The sequence below is a fragment of the Chlorocebus sabaeus genome, chromosome 7 (genome assembly GCF_047675955.1).
Source record: "Chlorocebus sabaeus isolate Y175 chromosome 7, mChlSab1.0.hap1, whole genome shotgun sequence".
Classification (NCBI taxonomy): Eukaryota; Metazoa; Chordata; class Mammalia; order Primates; family Cercopithecidae; genus Chlorocebus; species Chlorocebus sabaeus.
The window spans coordinates 104,795,410-104,814,043 of NC_132910.1; the positions used below are offsets into that span (position 1 = coordinate 104,795,410).

At 41.1% G+C, this 18,634-nt stretch overlaps 1 long non-coding RNA gene across 6 annotated transcripts in view; it reads left to right on the forward strand.

The window, feature by feature from the left end:
* LOC119618262 (uncharacterized) overlaps positions 1 to 18,634 on the forward strand; it is a 230,138-nt gene that overhangs the window by 181,290 nt on the left and 30,214 nt on the right. For all 6 annotated transcript variants that reach the window (XR_012093483.1, XR_012093485.1, XR_012093484.1 and 3 more), the window contains 2 exons: positions 9,393 to 9,417; positions 9,914 to 9,965. This is a non-coding gene — a long non-coding RNA (uncharacterized lncRNA). The remainder of the gene's footprint in view (positions 1 to 9,392; positions 9,418 to 9,913; positions 9,966 to 18,634) is intronic.

The following is an 18,634-nucleotide window of genomic DNA, read 5'->3' on the forward strand; positions in this document are numbered from 1 at the left end:
GTTGCTAAAACAAGTGAGTGAAAGTTTGATGAAGAACAAGATGCATTCATGATCTCAGTGCCTCCTTACAAATTACTTATTAATTACGCAGGGAAAAACAATTACAGTGGACAAATTTGGTAGATATCACCTTATCCAAGTGATAAAAGTCAATTATCACTCAAAATGAAGCAAACTGGTAGCATGTGCCTTCTGATATGAGGAGCATGGTATCACTCTGTGACATTTCTGCCAAAAAATGCATAATCTGAATCTAATCATGAAGAAACAGTCATCAAAGCCAAATTGAGGAACATCTATAAAGTAACTGACCTGTAATCTCCCAGGTTGAAAAAGTCAACAAAAGCAAAGGCTAAGGAGATGTTTCTGATTGAAGGAGACTAAAGAGGCATGACCACCAAATGCAACGTGTCTTCCTGGATGGAATCCTGGACTGGAAAACAATTGGCTCTACAGTGTATTTTGGGGACTTTTGACAAACATTGAAAATGGACTGTGGATTTGATAATAGATTTGCAACCAAATTAAATATCCTGATTTTTTAAATTATGTTGCAGTTATATAAGGAAATGTCCTTGGCTTCTACATACACACTAAAGTATTAAGGGGTAAAGGCACATGATAACTCAAGTTACTCTCAAATAAAAAATAATATGAATATATTCACATACATATGTCTATATATATATAAACATACATAGATATGTATACATGCACATATATAAACATACATAGAGCTATGTATACACACACATAGAGTTATGTATACATGCACATCACTATGTATGTTTATATATGGAGAGATACATATATATTTTTTATATATATATATATATGGAGAGATAGAAAATGACAGTGGAAATAGGACAAAATGGGATAAAATAAACAACTGATAACTCCCATAGTAAAGGGTATATTGGGTAGAACTTGTACCATTTTTGTAACCTCTCTGTATGTTTGACATCATTTCAAAGTAAAAAAGTGACAAAAAACATTCATAAGATTAAACTTGGTTAAACTTGGTATCACCAAACACTTGGGAAACTCAATATTATCCCATACTTGTGTTCTACATGACCCTACTGGCTATTCTTGTCTCTGTCTGCTTAGCAATTATAGCCAGAGTGCAGTTTCATTTCCTCAAATCATAGCTATTTAATTTTGTTGCAATTCTATTATCTTCAGTCCATTTTCAATGTTTGTCAGATGTTGCCAAAATAAAAATAAGTAAAACAAAAGGAAGCATCCTTGACAGGTTTGGTTATTCTCAGTCCCAGCAACGAGGAAGGAGAAGACCCCTAACTCAGGCGAGGGAAAGGGTTCTCACTGCTCCAGGCAGGATGTCAAACACGGATGGCAGAGAGGAGGCGATGGGCACCCTCTGGTGGTCTGTGGGCTTTTGAGAAGGGTTGGGTCTAACTCGCCTGGACAGGGGAGGCACAGAAATCGTGGCAGTTGGTTGCAATAGCAACCACAGACGTGTGCAGTCTCCAGAGAGGACGTGAGGGGTCTTTATCTACAGTGCTAACTGAGTGCTGTTTTGGCAAAGGCGAACAGGCATTCACCAGGCAATGTCACACATGGACACATGACCCATTCTTGCAGATGTTGCCTCTAAAACCAGTGATACTCAAACAGCATTTGTGCCATAATTCAAACAGCTGTTTCACAAAATTACATTATCTTACTTAAAATTTAGCACCTATAGGTATCACTTAATTCAGGGGTTAGTCTATTGATCAAAGAGAATGTGCATAGCTAAAATGTAATATTAGTTTGGCCTTAGACCCTGCAATAACAGATTTTCTGATGTTTTCACAACATATTAGTCTCTTATTTTTGTTGAGCAGAAACAAGGATCACAGTCTAGATCAGTGTCAACAGGTCAGTTGCTAATATTGTAATCAGTGTAAGTCAGGCTGAACATCAGCTGTAATCATTTGTTGGGGCAGGGGCTGATTTGTAGCCCAGGGAACAGGAATGTGAGGGAGGATTTTGGGTATCAAGAGATTTTTCAAGTGTTCTTGAAAAATAGCTAGTAAATTTCACCTCCTGAAATATACTGTTTTTCTAGTTTGCTTCCTTTCACAAGGGATTCAAAGTGATTTACAATAAGACAATGTTAGGTATCTTGGCAGTTAATAATAATAGTAGTTTCTCTTTATCGAGCTCCCAGTATATAGCAGGCACTATGTTATACTGTTTAATTATCTCGGTCACCCTAAGAGATAGGATCATTTTATGAAGAGAATTCAAATCCAATGCTCTCTGTTTGTCAACCCATCGACACTTAACTATGTTCAGGGCAGCCCACTAGAAGCAAGTCATGGAGAAGCCCACTGGTGGAGCCCAGAGACTTCTTCTGCACATTAGAGCTGTGTCCACTTACCTATGGGAGTGACATTGATACAGAGCTCATTCGCTGCAGATTTCCTGCTGCAGACTTACTCCCTGTTTAACTGTCATATCATGCATGAGATTCATTTTATTTTGGCAAGAGCAGTGCATTACAACACATAAATAAGCGTTTCTTTTCTTTTCCCTTGGTGTGCAAACATTCCACTGCAAAGTCATCAACTAATCCTGCCATTTCCCAAAATACGTTTTTTTTTTTTCTTTGAGATGGAGTTTCGCTCTTGTTGCCTAGGCTGGAGTGCAATGGCGCCATCTCGGCTCACCACAACCTCCGCCTCCCTGGTTCAAGTGATTCTCCTGCCTCAGTCTCCCAAGTAGCTGGAATTACAGGCATACGCCACCACGCCCAGCTAATTTTTTATTTTTAGTAGAGACGGGGTTTCTCCCTGTTGGTCAGGCTGGTCTTGAACTCCCGACCACAAGTAATCTGCCCGCCTCAGCCTCCCAAAGTGCTGGGATTACAGCTGTGAGCCACTGTGCCCGGCCCCAAAATACATTTTTAAATAAACATATAACCTTCAAATCTTGATGGACAGACACTGTAGAAGTAAAAAATGGGAAATTTAGACAGTAAGTAATTGAAATGGAAGAAAAAATGAAAAAGTGTATTAGTTTCCTAGGGCTGCCAGAACAAAGTACCATAAGCTGGGTAACTTATAACAACGGAAATGTATACTCTCACAGTTCTGGTGGCTAGAAGCCTACACTCAAGGTATGGGCAGGGCCACGTTCTCTCTGAAGGCTCCAGGATCCTTCCTTGCCTCCTTTTCCTTCTCATGGTTTTAGACAAATCCTTGGCATTCCTTGGCTTGTAGATGATCACTCCAGTGTCTGCTTCTGCCTTCACGTGGGCTTCTTTCTTTTATGTCTGTGTGTCTGCATTTTCCTTTTTTTGTAAGCACACTACTCATTAGATTAAGGCCCATCCCAATCCAGTATGTCCTCACCTTAATGAGATTACATCTGCAGAGTCCCTATTTCCAAATGAGGTCACATTCACAGGTACCAGGGATTCAGTCTTCAACGTAGCTTTTGAGGGAATGCAATTTAACCCAAGACACAAGCCTATATATATACACACACACACACACACACACACACACACACACACACACACATATATATACACACACTTTTTTTTTTTTTTTTTTTTTTTTTGAGATGGAGTCTCACTCTGTCACCCAGGCTGGAGTGCGGTGGCACGATCTCGGCTCACTGCAAACTCCACCTCCTGGATTCAAGCGATTCTCCTGCCTCAGCCTCCTGAGTAGCTGGGATTAAAGACATGTGCCACCACACCTGGCTAATGTTTTTGTATTTTTAGTAGAGACGGGGTTTCACCATGTTGGTCAGGCTGACCTCGTGATCCACCTGCCTCAGCCTCCCAAAGTGCTGGGATTACAAGTGTGAGCCACCACACCTGACTCACACAATCCAACATTTTAACAAAGAAAAAATATGACCCAAGTTGTATTTAGAGAAAATAGGACCTAAATTCCAGAGAGCAACGACTGCCATTGGTATGTTCATTTGTGCTTTGGCACCTGCAGTTCAGTCTTTTATTTGCTTGCTCTGAATTGTAGGTGAGGCAAGGATAAAGATTCTGTTGACCTGAGACTGAAAGCAATAACCAAGACTGTACTGGCTCGATTATCACTGCTACATACTTGGTTTTCAAAAAATACAAGGCATACCTTTAGGCAACGAAACAGGTAACCTTCAGTCAAGTCACTACCTACAGCAGTACCATGTTCCTGGGGTTAGGACTGGAAAGAACAGTCAGGGAGACAAACTTATGTAACTGATCAAATCACCTAACCTGATTATTATGTCGAATTCCAAAACTGATAGGAAAAAGAAAATCCACTTCGGTACTTAACTCCCTGATATGGCTCCCTAGTGTGCTTATATTAATATCATAGCTGCTGGGTCTTCATAAATCTATACTGAGAAGACATATCTTTTGGTTATGCCTGGGAGGTATTAAAAAACTGAACATTTTCAAGTTCATTACCAAACCCATGACTGAATTGCTGAATTGTTGATGCAATCCTTTTTGCAGTAATTGAATCAAATATGCTATTCAATTACATGTTTGGCATTTGATTTAGGGATAGTCTAAACTCCCCATTTAGTTCTCTGTTTTCACAACATATTAGTTTCTTATATCTGGGAAATGTTCCCTGATGTTCAATGAATGCGCTAGAGAATAAAGATCTAGTGCCACCTACAAATAAATCTGTGACAAACTGTTTATTTGAGGAAATATTTCAGGGACTGACATGAAGCTGACAAATACGGTGTCAATATTTTACTGTAGAGTCTTATTTAATATATTGAAAACATTCAAACCCGAATGTCAAGGAAACAATTTTACTCTGACTCAAGGGCCAAGGCTTATATTTTAATGTAGTTACTGTCGAATGTTGGTAAATAACTCTCATTTTTCATAAGGATTGGCTTGGATCAGTTGGGAAAACTCCCCTAACTGCTGCACTGGGCAGCGAATGGTAACTTAATTTATCTTTTGGAAGTTCAACAACTCCCCCTTGTTATTAAAGGAGCTAGCTCTAACAATGTGTGGAGTGCAGGACCATTGGAATTCTGGACTGGTTTAGATTAAGGGGCTTCCTTTCTTTGTATTCTCAGAGAGCCTGTTGGAGAACACCTAATTTTTCTCTGTCGCTCACGTCAACGCAAGTAGAAAACCTGTCAGAGATTAAGCCAGTCAGTCTCACCTTGAAGAAGAATTTTTGTGGAATGTTTAATTTTGGGGGTGTGAAAGAGGAAAGGGATTAGCATGTTCTCAATCAGCCTTAGCACGAGACTATGTACCCGGGGAGAGTCTCCAGGGAGCATCCTCAGAAGCAAAGACCGAGAGCCAGGAGACAATGAGGGCGGCAGGAGAATGGGAAAAACCCTATCTTACCAGGGAGCCAAGTAGCTGTGGCTTGATGTGTCCTGCATCTTATTCTTTTTGATTTTCCCAGAAAAAAACTGGCAATGAGAATAGAAGAATCGCAAACAATGTAGCAGGCCCTTGCCAAGATTTAAATACAGAAGAAACATTCAAAAGGACAGTATCAAATTATCACAAAGATGAAGAAAGTAATGACTTACATTCTCCATCCTCTGGCTGGGTGACTCACCAAAGTGGAAAATAAAGCACTTGGAGATTACAGTTACTCCCAAAAAGAGGGGGAAAGGGATGGGCTCTGGAGAAGCCAATCCAGTTACAAGTTAACATGCCACTGGAACATCTGTGATGGGAGGTGGCAGCTAAATGCTTCGTGTCTCTTTGTGTTCTCCAGAATCTTCAAGTAAGAAAGTCCAGCCCTGCCTCAGCATTCTTCATCTGGACCGCAGACATGTTAAAAAGCACCTAATGCGTGCAGGGTATCATGTGAGGATATGCAGGTGATAATTGTAGTGCATGCACACTTAGTTAGAACACAGAGTGAAAATAGGTGTCCCTGACCACTCTACTTAAAAGGGCTGCTCTCTGTAGTCTCTATTTATTTTTGTAATGGTCATATTGACATACAACTCATACATTATACAATCTAACCACTTCTATTTTGTTATATATATGTGTTAACTTATTTAAAATACAGGCTCCATGAAGATAACAACCAGGTGTCTTTTGTTCATCAGTGGACACCCAGCAGCTATCATAATGCACAATGCAGCCACTCAGTAATGATGCGGAATGGGGAAGGGAAGTGCTGGGAAGGGAAGGGCATGGTCCCTTTAAATGATAGGGAAGCGGGGAAGGGCATGGTTCATAGCTAGGGCTCCACCCCCGGGCCTGTGCCTATGGACCTAGGTGAGGACAGACATTTTTGTTTTCCTGCCCCAATGTTGCATTTCCCAAGACCACCCTGGCCTGCCACGCCCCCACCCTTTGCCTATAAAATCCCCGAGACCCTAGCAGGCAAACACACAGGCGGCTGGATGTGGAGAGGAGCATTTCAGTAGAGGCACACGTGGGCGGCTGGACATCTAGAGGAGCTCTGACAGGCACTGGCACACCAGCAGGCCACTCACTGGCAGAACAGCCTGGAGTTTGGCCGGGGCAGTTGGAGGAGAGCCCTGGTGGCCAAGCAGCCCGACTCCAGGGGAAAACCATCTCCCTTCTGGCTCCCCCATCTGCTGAGAGCTACTTCCACTCAATGAAGCCTTGCGCTCATTCTCCAAGCCCACGTGTGATCTGATTCTTCCTGTACACCAAGTCAAGAACCCCGGGATACAGAAAGCCCTCTCTCCTTGTGATAAGGCAGGGGGCATCTAAACGAGCTATCACAAGCCACCTACTGATGGCTAAACTAAAAGAGCACCCTGTAATGCATGCCCACTGTGGCTTCAGCTGTAAACATTCACCCCTAGACACAGCCCTGGGGCTCCCTGCCGGTCTGTATGCTCCCCTTGGAGGTTTGAGCAGCAGGGCACTGAAGAAGTGAGCCACACCCTCGTCACGTGCCCTGCAAGGGGGACAAGGGAACTTTTGCCATTTCAGTAACAATATATTTTTAGTAAATTCATAATTAATGAATAGACAAGAACACGGTGTCTAAGGCTCAGAAATTGGCTTTAATAAACCTCACATTTTTGTGTTTTCCTCCAAAATTATAGGCAATATGTTTTAAAGAGATGGGACCTTACTGTGGAGCCCAGGCTGAACTCCAAGCCCTGGGCTCATGGAATCTTGCCACTTAACTTCCCGCATAGCTGGGCCCACAGGCCCTTGCTGCCATGCCCGGCTAACAGGCCGTTTTAAAAATCAAAAGGTAACAAACAAACAAGAAAGTCCTGGCCAGGCGCGGTGGCTCACACCTATAAACACCTGTTTGGGAGGCCAAGGCGGGTGGATCACTTGAGGTTGGGACCAGCCTAGGCAACATGGCAAAACCCCGTCTCTACTAAAAATACAAAAATTAGCCAGGTGTGGTGGTGGGCGGCTGTAATCCCGCTACTCGGGAGGCTGAGGCAGGAGGATCACTTGAACCTGGGAGACAGGGGTTGCAGTGAGCCAACATTGTGCCACTGCACTCCAGTCTGGGTGGCGGAGTAAGTGAGATTCTGTCAAAAAAAAAAAAAAGAAAAAGTCCTTATTTGGTAGGCGTGAAACAGTATGGACCTACTCATTCTCTCAACCACTTCTCACTTTCTCACGTGCTACAGTTTGACTCCAAATCTGAGCAGACGGGACTTTGGTGGGAAAGCCTCTCACCCTCTTTGTGTGCTCAGGAAAGCGGAAGAGGTCAGATCTTTGTCTCGGAAGGGGTTTGATTTTCTGTGCATTTACTCTTCATGGTTCAGTTTGAAGCAATTCAACTCAGCAAGGAATCCCTGAGTGAGGGTTATGCTAAGGCCATGAAGAAAACAAAAGTATGAGATGCCTCCTTGTCTTTCTAGCTTGCTATCTCAGTGGGAGAGCAAAACATGTGTCTGAACTAGAGTTGAAGAAAAGGCAATGAGACTTAGAGCCAAGCACTCAAATCGGACTTGATGCAGAAGGAATTCAGGGGAGGAAGAGAGAATGGTGCTTTGGAAGGTCAGGAAACACTGTGCTGAGGAGATGGGGCTTGGGCAGTGTCTGGGAAAGCAAAGCAAAGCAAAGATAAGGAGGCCTGTGCTGCATTCAGGGGACCCTGGGGGCACTGGCCCCGCTGCAGTGGAGGGGCCAGGCTGGGGTCGGTAAGAGGGGCTTTGGGATGGGTGCTGGAGTTCTGTGTACTCGTGCTGAGGGAGAGGAGTTGCAGAAACCCAAAGGCTTTTTTGACTTCTACCTCTGTAGGAACCCTATTCTTCTCTCCCTCCTTTCAGCAGTGCTCCCTACCAGGCTGTTTTGTTGTTATTTTGTTTTGTTTTGTTTGAAACAGAGTCTGTCTCTGTCACCCAGGCTGGAGTACAGTGGTGCAGTCTCAGCTCACTGTAACCTCTGCCTCCTGGGTTCAAGTAATTCTCCTGCCTCAGCCTCCCGAGTGGCTGGGATTACAGGTGCCCAACACCACACCCAGCTAATTTTTGTATTTTTAGTAGAGACGGGGTTTCACCATGTTGCCCAGGCTGGTCTCAAACTCCTTACCTCGTGATCCACCCGCCTTGGCCTCCCAAAGTGCTGGGATTACAGGCGTGAGCCACTGTGCCCGGCTCCTTCGTTGTTTTTGTTTTGTCCCTTCTATTATGGGGGAGAGAGGAAGAGCCTCCCCCACAGAGAGAGAGGCATTTCTGTGGAGCAAAGTTTGTAAATCATCTAAATCAGTCACATTCCAGAAAGAAACAGCGATAGATCCTGTCTCCCCCACCACAAGAAGGAAACAACCCGATAAGCACTCCATCATGGGCTTGGCACAAGCCTATTATTTTGCATTAAACATCTAAAGCCATTATTGGGTAGCTCAATGCATACCCTTTACCATTATGCTTTCTTCTCAATCATAAAGCCATTTTGCTCCTTTGGCTAAGGCAAATAAATATAAGAATCATCATTATTATCTATAAAGGGGACTAGTGTCACTATTTTAAAAGAGAGAAAGTGGCAGATTTCATGACAGCATCAGCAGAAGTCTGTGGAAAGATTCAAATCTCAAGGGAGCACTGAATTAGCTTCGTACAACCGATGAATTCTCATTATGTCTACCTTGGTGGGCACAGAGAACTTACAGTGAATATGGATAAAAAATAGAGTTGGTTTTCTTTTCCCAGAAACAACTTGTCTTAATACTTAAGTCACTTAATATTTTAAATTTGCAAAATGAGGTTCTGTAGATCCTAATGCAAGCTGCTTTCTTTAAGTAGTTTTATTCCCCCTTTCTCTGTAGAAATCTTCATTTGCCTTTGCCTTGCTGACTTTTAAATGTGTGATAAAAATCTAAGAGGGAGAGGGAGTTGTGGGCACTTAACTCAGTAAAAACTGTTTAAGATGACTTTTTCTTCTTAATCATAGAGCTTTTTTTCTCTTTTGGCTTTTGCAGAGTTGAGAGCAGTGCTGTGCAGATGGTAAGTATAGAAGCTTTGTGAATAAAAGCTGGTCATGGTTAACCCTCAGATTATAGCTCTAAGATGCTTTAAGAATGTGTTCTGAGCCCTTCGAGAGCTGTGAAATGAATATGGCCATTTACGAGGCAGTAATAAGAACCTTCAGTGATAGTTTGACTCAGAAGCTAATCTTAAGGGTTGGGAGTTTTTATGAAGCACTCATCCTTTTCCTGGACTTGTGGCTTAAAGCAACCTCTTCCTTGAATGAATCCTCCATGTTCCATTTTTCTTCTCATTATCTGTCTGGTGGTATTATTGTTGTTGTTGTCATTCCTACTGTTCATTTCCTTTTTCACTGCAACTTTTATATTTGGTTCATCTTTACCTTCTTATTTTCACGATTTCTCTTGGACTGGCAATCACTCCGTAGAAAGTCTTCACAAATCATGTCAAGCTGTCACCATCTCCTCCTTATTCTGTTCCTTTTGCTACTTCTCACTCATTTTCTTCTTTTCAGTTTTGTAGGCTCCTACCAGTGAAAGTCTCATCACAACTCTCTTCTCTCCAAGGTAAGTAACTGCTTTTTCTTCTTGCATGCTTTCATTCCAGAGCCATTCTCTCTGCATAACCTCTATTGATGAGCTTCATTTGCTGCTGTTTTCTTACCCTCAACCATCTCCTCCCTCAGCCACAGAAGTACAATCCATTGTTCTTTGTCTCCACCATGTACTTCTAGGATTTTTACCACAAAATAAGACTGTTTTATTATGCCATTCTACCCCTCGCTTTGATTATTTTAGATATATTACTTAAGTGGAATAGTATGGTAGTGGTCTTTCTGTGTCTGGCTTATTTCAGTTAGCATAATGTCCTCCAGGTTCATTCATGTTGTAGTGTTGAGTATATTTGATATACAAAAATACCTCACATATTTAACGTATATAATTTGATGAGTTCAGACATGTGCATACACCCATCATACCATCACCAAAATCAAAGTAATGTATATATACATCACCACCAAAAATTTTCTTGTGTCCCTTTGCTTTGGATGTGGGGGTATGTGTGTGGTAAAATGCTTAACATGAGATCTACTATGTTAACACATTTTTAAGTACACAGATTTGTACTGTTAACTACGGGTACTATATTGTCCAACAGACTTCTAGATCTTATTCATTTTGCATAACCTGAAATTTTATACCCATTGAAGGGCAACTCCCTATTTCCCCCTTCCCCCAGCCCCTGAACAACCATTTTACTCTCGGCTTCTATGAGTTTGACAATTTTAGATACATCATTTCAGTGGAATCATGCAGTATTTGTTGTTCGTGTCTGGTTTATTTCGTGTCTTCCTGGTTCATCCATGTTGTAGCATATGGCAGGATTTCCTTCTTTTTTAAAGCCTAAATAATATTCCATTTTATGCATATGTCACATATTCTTTATTCACTCATCTGTTGATGGACATTTGGGTTGACTCCACATCTAGGCTATTGTGAATTATGCTGCAATGACTCTAGGAGTGCAAATATCTCTTTGAGACCCCGATTTCAGATTTTGGAGTTATAGACCCAGGAGTGAAAAGCTTCTGCACAGCAAGGAAAACTATCAACAGGCTGAGAAGGAAACCCAAAGAATGGGAGAAAATATTTGAAAACCATATATCTGATAAGGGGTTAGTCTCTGAAATATATAAGGAACTTCCACAACAAAATAGCAAAAAAAAAAAAAAAAAAAAAAAAAAAAAAAAAAAAAAAAGAGAGAGAGAGAGAGAAAGAAAGAAAAGAGAGGAGAAAACCCATCAAAATCCAAATAACCAGTTTTTAAAAATGGATAAAGGATTTGAATAGACATTTCCCAAAGAAGAGATACAAATAACCAACAGGTATATGAAAAGGTGCTCAACATCAATAATCATCAAGGAAATGCAAATTAAAACGGAAATGAGGTATCCCCTCATACCTGTTAGGATTTTAGAACCCTTGTCCACTGTTGGTGGGAATGTAAAATGGCACAGCCACTCTGAAAAACATTATAAAGGTTCCTAAAAAAATTAAAAATAGGACTATTATATGATCTGAAGTAGACCTTCTGAATATGCATCCAGAACTTTCCAGAGGAACAGCTGTCAGTGAGGGCATTGCATTCCTCACCAAAAGCTTGTCGTTGGAAAAGGCATAGCTATCACCTGCTTTTCAAACCAAACCAAAGATTCAACAACCACCAAACTGCACATTTTACTTAACTGGTAAATTTGTAAAGCTAATCTCCACCATGGGAGCTTTGAATCCCAAGGGACCTCAGTCATCATTCATTTAATCCCGGTGTTTGTGAACTTTTTCTTTTTTAAGTCAAAATCCCTCTTTGACCAAAGAAAATCTTACAGAATGAACATGTCCGATTAAAATAGAACTGCCTTGGCTAGCTCATCTGTGCTTATCCTATAGCCCCACCTTACCCCTGAAGCCTTGAGAAGGTTGTCCAACTCTTCCAACTCACAAATGAGGAAACTGAGGCTCAAGATCAAGGAGCTAAAAGAGAAGGGCTCAACATTTTACAGTTTTCCTTTTCAAATAAGTAGAAACGTAGGCACATGCTGACTATAACCAGAGGGTTGAAAACTTTGCTTAGCAATGTCAAAAGTAGAGAAGCTAAGGTTTAGTATATCTAAAATGAGACTCATTTAAAAGGACTATGCTAGCAACCAGAAGCATTTAATTAGTTTTAAAAATGTGTTTGCATTTTTAGTCTTCGGGAGGAACCCTAGGTTAACTTTTAGGACTCACATCTATTTAAAAGTCATCCAGAAAAGTTTGGACTGATTATTCTTTTTCCTTTCAATAAATCTTCCCTAATAAGCAAAGGCTTCAGAACAATTCTGTCCATCAGACTTTTAAGAAAGCAGTTATAGCATCTACATATTTAAAAAGTCATTATTAAGAAAATTTGTTGTGAGCATTTGAAGAATAGGAGCTTCTTGAATCTGGTCCTTCCTATTTTACTTTTTCTCTTCCTAAGAGTGAAGGCAGCTTCACAGGGGAATCAGACAGACCTTTTAAGCAGAATATCTGGGGAAGGGAAGAGAAAGACGGGGCCAAACATCTGCCTTGATTATAATAAGTACTGTGCCTATTCATGGACTGGCTGCTTTTCAAAAAATTATTAAGAAAATTCTCTTCCACCCCCACCTGAGTTGTTAAACATTCATTTAAACGATATTTCTTGAATATTTTGAATATCTATAGTATACAATGTAGATATTAGGAATATGCCCTTTTATAGAAAATAAGAACATTTACTGGGAATTAGCACAGTTCATTAAAGATAGTAAGTGGAAGGTAATACCCAAAGTACTGAATCATGGGCAATTGTGGTTCTTGTGTTTGCCTTTCTGTTGTTCTGTTAATGACTAGAGGAAATTGTTTCCTTTCCTTTCCTGAGATTTATCTGGTCACAATCTAGAGGGTAAACTAAAGGTGATACTTGAAGGTAGAAGTGCACCTTCTAACAAGGGTCCTAAAACATCAGGACCTGGGCATTTGGTAGGGATAACATGTAAGTTATTTTGGATATCTCGATACTCCCAACATGCCAGCTAATGATGATCTAATTTTCACTACCTTAGACATGACGTGGTAAAAAAAAAATCAAGAAAGAAAAGTCCTTTTTATCCCGTTTTATGCACAATTGAATGGGTTCTTGACTGGAAGTGTCTGTAGGCAGAGAATCATTCAACATGCTTAGCAACCACCTGTGTAAAAATATGTAGTTGATTTTACAAAGCTCTTAACTAAGCCTTGGAAACTGGAGGGACATTTAATACGCTCTCTGGGAGAGGAGATTCTGTGGTGCTAAGAGTAAGATATTACAGTTTCCTCAACAAAGAAAAAATATACACATACACCTGTGAGGCTGAGTGGAAATCACTTACTGGGGCCATAAAACTGCACTTTACAGTCGAACTGTTTACCTTAAGGTAACTGTCAGCTCTGATGTGCCTCCTTGGAGCTGATACTCCTGTGTGGGTTGGAGCTCATTTCAGCCCTGATATAATTTAAATAGCAATTTCTTCTTGTCAGCAGCATCGGAAGCCCCAGGGAGATGTGGATCAGTGATTCATGGAGTGCCAAGACCAAGGAGGTGATGGGGATCCCAAATGTTTATAAAACCACTTTTTGTTCAACTTCAGATTAGCCCTACAGATTTTTTGGAGAGAATTCTGCTAATAAGCTCCCAGATAAGCATATGCAGTAAACACACGATAAATGTTTTCCTTGGGAAAAATAATCTTGACTTAAAATGAAACAAGATGGAGTGTGTATGGTTGAGGGAGGAATGGGGTTGGAGGTTGAATTGTGTTTTCAAACCCACAGAGAAAGCTTGCTTCATAGTCAATATTTGTCTTTTGATGCATACATTATGTAAGTCCTGCTCATCACATGTTATCTCAGGCACACTCTTTTTCTTTTTTTTATTTCAAATTGTATTTTAGATTCAGGGAATACATGTGTGGGTTTGTGTGATGCTGAGGTTTGGGGTACAATTGATCCTGTCACCCAGGTAGTGAACATAGTACCTGAAAGGTAATTTTTCCATCCTTAGTTCTCTCCTTCCCTCCCCCATCTAGTAGTCTTCAGTGTCTATGGTTGTCATCTTTATGTCCATGAATACCCAATATTTAGCGCCCACTTATTGGAAAGAATATGCAGTATTTGATTTTCTGTTCCTGCATTAATTTGCTTAAGATAATGGCCTCTAGCTGCATCCATGTTGCTGCAAAGGAGATAATTTTATTTTATGGCTCTAGTATTCCATGGTGTATATGTACCACATTTTCTTTATCCGATCCACTGCTGATAGGCACCTAGGTTGATTCCATGTCTGTGCTATTGCAAGTAGTGCAGTGGTGAGCATATGAGGGTCTTTTTGGTAGAACGATTTATTTTCCTTTGGGTATATACCTGGTAATGGGATTTCTGGGTCAAATGGTAGTTTTTTTAAGTTCTTTGAGAAATTTCCAAACTGCTTTCCACAGTAGCCAAACTAATTTACACTCCCACCAACAGTGTACAAAGGTTGCTTTTCTCTGCAACCTCACCAGAATCTTATTTTTTTGACTTTTTAATAATAACCATTCTGACTGGTGTGAGAGGATATCTCATTGTGGTTTTGATTTGCATTTCTCTGATGATTAGTGATGTTGAGCATTTTTTGATATGTTTGTTGTTTGCTTGTATGTCGCCTTTTGAGAAGTGTCTGTTCATGTCCTTCGCCCACTTTTTAAATGGGGTTGTTTTTGGCTTGTTGAATTAAGTTCCTTATAGATTCTGGATGTTAGACCTTTGTTGAATGCAGAATATGCAAATATTTTCCCCCATTCTGTAGGTTGTCTGTTTGCTCTGTTGACAGTTTCCTTTGCTGCACAGAGCCCATTAGTTTAATTAAATACCATTAGTCAAGTTTTGTTTTTGTTGCAATTGCTTTTGAGGACTTAGTCATAAATTCTTCGCCAAGGTCAATGTTTAGAATGATATTTTCTAGGTTTTCTTTTAGGATTTTTACAGTTTAGGTCTTACATTTAAGTCTTTAATCCATCTTGAGTTAATTTTTATATATGGTGAAAGGTAGGGTCCAGTTTCATTCTTCTGCATATGGCTAGCCAGCTATCTCAGCACAATTTATTGAATCAGGAATCCTCTTGCCATTGCTCATTTCTGCCAACTTTGTCGAAGATCAAATGATTGTAGGTGTGTGACTTTATTTATGGGTTCACTATTCTGTTCCATTGGTCTATGTTTCTATTTATGTACCAGTACTGTGCTGTTTTGGTCACTGTAGACCTGTAATATAGTTTGAAGTTGTGCAATATGATGTCAGGTGCAATTTAAATGATAGCTTCACATTTGTAAATGAGCTCTGGTAGATTAAAAACATTTACTTCAAAATTCCTGAAAAAGACTCAAATTTACTTTTCTTTCTTTTTTTTTTTGATAGATGGGATCTTGATATATTGCCCAGGGCTCAAACTGTCCTGAGTAGCTTTTAAGAGGAAGCTATGGAGGCAGGGAGTGGGCTCCAGGCCTGGTTCTTAGGCCAGTTGTGTGGGTTCTCTGAAGCAGCTGTGAGAAGGCAGGTGGTGTGGCTCTCGTGAATCAAGGCATTCAAATCAGTGCAATTACTTGTTAGAATGATGGGCTGGGTGTGGTGGCTCACGCCTGTAATCCCAGCACTTTGGGAGGCTGAGGTGAGTGGATCACTTGAGCCCAGGAGTTCAGGACCAGCCTGGCCTACATGGGAAACTCCATCTCTAATAAAAATACAAAAATTAGCTGGGTGTAATGGCGCACGCCTATAGTCTCAGCTATTTGGGAGGCTGAGGCATATGAATCACTTGAACCCAGGAGGCAGAGGCTGCAGTGAACTGAGATTGTGCCATTGCACTCTAGCCTGGGTGACAGAGTGAGACTTTGTCTCAAAAAAAAAAAAAAAAAAAGATGGAGAAATGCCAGAATAATAACCACTTGAGGCATTTTTCTCATCTGAGGAGTCACATCCATGTGGTTGTGCCCTCAATTCTGGGGTTCTGTAGACGTGTTGTTAGCAGGCTTCTTTCTTTTATTGAGGCTAGGATATCCCCTTAATTCATTTTAGCTCTGGCCTTTACTTTTTTTCACAGGATACTTCCTGAATGGAAGCCATTCTGCAAAGCAGCCACTCTGGACCTGTCCTGCTTGGGTGGGAAGCTCAGCCAGCTTACTGCTTCTCAGCCTCCAGGGGCATAGGCCTGAGTAGGGTAGAAGGGCAGGCCATCAGCTTGAATCAGGTTGGGCTTGGGAGAGAAAGCAGAGGCCCTGCCCAGAATCTTTTCTGCCTCCTTCCAGGGGGATGAGACAGCTGGGTAGGTGCCCACCACTCTTATTGGTCAGAAGCTCTGCCACATTTTCTTGCCTAGACTACGAGGTCCTGGGAGGCAGGGGCTGTGCTTTATGTGCCTACTGTAGGTCTCCTTGGAACTCAACACGGTGCTGGGTTCAAGGGGGAGTGTCAGAAAAAGTCTATTTGTTGAGTAGAATTAAGCACAGGTTGCATATACTGCAAAGCTGTGTTCTAAACTGGGCAGTGCTTAAAGAAGGCAGATTTAGGGCAGTAACACAGAAGAAAGCCCTGGAACCAAATTGCCTTGGTTGAGTTATGTAACTCTGAGTAAGATGCTCAATTCCTCTGTGCCTCGGTTGGTTTTTGCATTAGTCAAACAGGGACAGTGATAACATTAAATGGGTTAATATATATAAAGGGCTTAGAACAGTGTTTCAGAACAGTGAAAACTGCTGAGTAAACGCTAGTTATTATTTTTAATCTTCAGACTGGACTTCAGACTGAAGTTCTGGGGTCTTCAGGTCTTCCTTTTGTGCCTAGTGTATTGACGTGTAGCATGTAGTATGTATGTATTCCCTACTTTGTTCCAGAAATAATTTAAGATGACATTTATGTCCTGTCTTAAAGGATACATTTCCATAAAGCACCTATAATCATCTAGAGTTGGAGGACTGATCTGATGACTCATCCCAGTGTACCCAAATCACGGGCCAAACCAACCCATCCTTTTGTTCTCTGAGGAGTTTAAGTATCTAGAAGGCAGTGCCTGGGAAGCTGAACACTCTTATGCAGTGGAATTATTGAGGGTTTTCATACTACTCAATTACAGGCAGAATTATCCTCTGGCTCAGGTCACTTGGAGAAAATTCCGTGGCACAGAGATATAAAACTGTATTTATTTTCCAAGGATGGAGGTCTTCTTAAAAAATCTGCTTACCTAATATATATATTTTTTCTTTTTAAATAAAATGTTCTCTGCCCATCTGGGTAATCTGGTTTACTGAAAATGGAGGCTATTTAGTTTGCCTCTAAATGGATCCTTTCTTCTAAGGGCCCCAAAGGGTTTGGGAAGATGAACTCTTGCCAGGGGTGGTAGGGCTCTTACTTGAATAATGTCTGAGGGCAAGAGGGGGGTCCATACAGGTCTCAACAACTGTCCTCAACTTAATAAAGTAGAGCCAGCATTAACAATAATACTAATTCAATTTTTAAAAGTTATATCAATAAGAAAATCAATCTTGATATCTTACTACATGAGTAAGACTCTGTGCTAACAGCTGTGGGTGATAGACCATGTCCTCAAGGATCATAAATTTAGCATAAATGCTCTCTTTTTAAAAATTATGTAAGTGAATAGTGAGTTAGCACTCTGAAGTCTGTGCTGTCAATGTCCTGTTGCAAATCCCGGTGAATACGGAGGTTGACATAGTGAGGTGAGAGACCATCAGTGAAAACATCAAGCAGATTCTATCTGCAGCACAAGTAAATGTATTATCATACTTGGAATGCAACTGGCTGAGGCTTGCACTATCAAATGTTCAAGTTCTCTGGTCCAAATAGTTTGAGTTGGATGGCTTTAATTCAAAAGGCTCCCTTGCTTCTTTTAATTAGGTAGAAACAGAATTTAAGATGATTTATTCACTGATTGTTAACCAAGGAAGATGGCCCAACGCACCACTCAGTCCCCAAGAATTTCTCAAGTGCTCTTTTCTGGCTGTGAAAACAGTTGTTCACATCCAGGAAAAATATAGAGGGCTTATTTAGGGAAAATGATGCCGAGAAACTGTCAACTTTGTATCATCATAAACTATATAGAATATGAAAACAAACTGTCTAAATGTGATTATATGCATTCTTTGGTATGTGCATGTATAGATCTGTGTGTAATCAGGGGACCTCCATCCCTAAACCAGCCTTTCATTAGACAGTCTTGAGGAATAAAGCCTGTGGGGGAGGAGGGGAAAGGGGAGAGAAGAGGAAAAGAGGAAGGGTAAAGGAGACAAGGTGTGTGTGCACTTAGGTGGCCTGCCCTGCAGGGAGCCACTCACGCACACTGAGTTGGAACAGTGCCTCTTGGCTGTGCCTTCTCACTCCTTCCCTGGAGTGCACAACTTTTAGTTCCCCCATCTTGGAGTGAGAAAGGGGTAAGTGACAGTAAAGTGAGTTAAAGCGATGCTAGCAACAGCCCTGTCCTCCCACCTGGAATGTGGGAAAACTCAAGGAGGAAGATCCGATGCGGGAGCCCAAAGGAGAGAAGGGAAGAGAGAACAAAAGGGGTAGAATTGGTCATTTGCTCATGCCTCCATTTATTAATTCAATCCAAGGCCTATAGCAAACCCTGCATTAAGGTGTGGCAATC